Below are 979 nucleotides of genomic sequence, written 5' to 3'. Positions count from 1 at the left end.
CCCCGCAGTGACACAGGCCTGGGGGCCAGACCCGGAGAGAAGGGGGGGCGACGACGCAGGGATGGGGGGGCCAGCATGAGGGGGGCGCGGGCGCCCACAGGGGAGGTGAAGGGGCCGAGAAGACGGGGCCGCTGTGAGGGTACAAACCCATAACCGGAGTTTCTAAACTCCGCGTTTCCCCAGAAAATGAGTCATCGCGGTCGCTTCCCCTTCTCCATCTGCTTGGAGGATGTGGGGGCTCCTGGCTGAGCACCCCGACGTCGTCCTCCCCGCCCCATCCGCCCCTTCCCTGCCCGGGCCCCTCCTTCCCCTCCCCCCGCCTGCTCCTCACTGTCCTCCTGCCCTGGCCAGGCAGCGGGGCCACAATCCTAGGGTGACTGTGATTGGGTTTCTTGTAAGAGGAATCATATCAGCGAGGCTAGGATTAAACAAATTCCGCTATCATGACGGCAGTCTGGCACCCCCAACCGGGACCTGGGGAATCTTCCTCGGAGGACGAGGAGCCAGGCTGGGGGAAGGGCACAGGCAGGAAGCTGGACCAGGAGGGCTGGCTGGAGCCTGAGGCCACATCTGCTTTCCCTGCGACACTGAGCCTCAGTTTCCCCTCTGTGAGGTGGGGGCAGGGCCAGTCTCCTAGCTCTGGAGGGCTTCTCTGGAGTCTGGGCAGTTTCAAGGCCCCCCAGCCAGTGCTCTGGCTTCTCAGGTGCTGAGGAGGAACTGAGGCCCTCACAGGCAAGATAGGGTGCATCGCTGTGATCCCAGCACTCTGGGAGGCTGAGGCAGGAGGCTCACAAGTTCAAGCCCAGCCTGGGACAACTCAGTGAGACCTGCCCCCTGCTCGCTGTGTCGCTGTGGGTGATTCCAACTCCCCACCCCCGCTGTTCTGCGGGTGGCGCATGTGCCCTGGAGTGCTGGGCCCAGGGCTCCCCGCCACTGGAGGAGGTCTGAGCTTCTCTGGGACCTCGGCTTCCTCTCGGGC

This window comes from Fukomys damarensis, unplaced genomic scaffold (genome assembly GCF_012274545.1).
Source record: "Fukomys damarensis isolate Sample0158 unplaced genomic scaffold, DMR_v1.0_HiC HiC_scaffold_36, whole genome shotgun sequence".
In the NCBI taxonomy this organism is placed as follows: domain Eukaryota; kingdom Metazoa; phylum Chordata; class Mammalia; order Rodentia; family Bathyergidae; genus Fukomys; species Fukomys damarensis.
Note: the sequence above shows the minus strand (reverse complement) of the source record.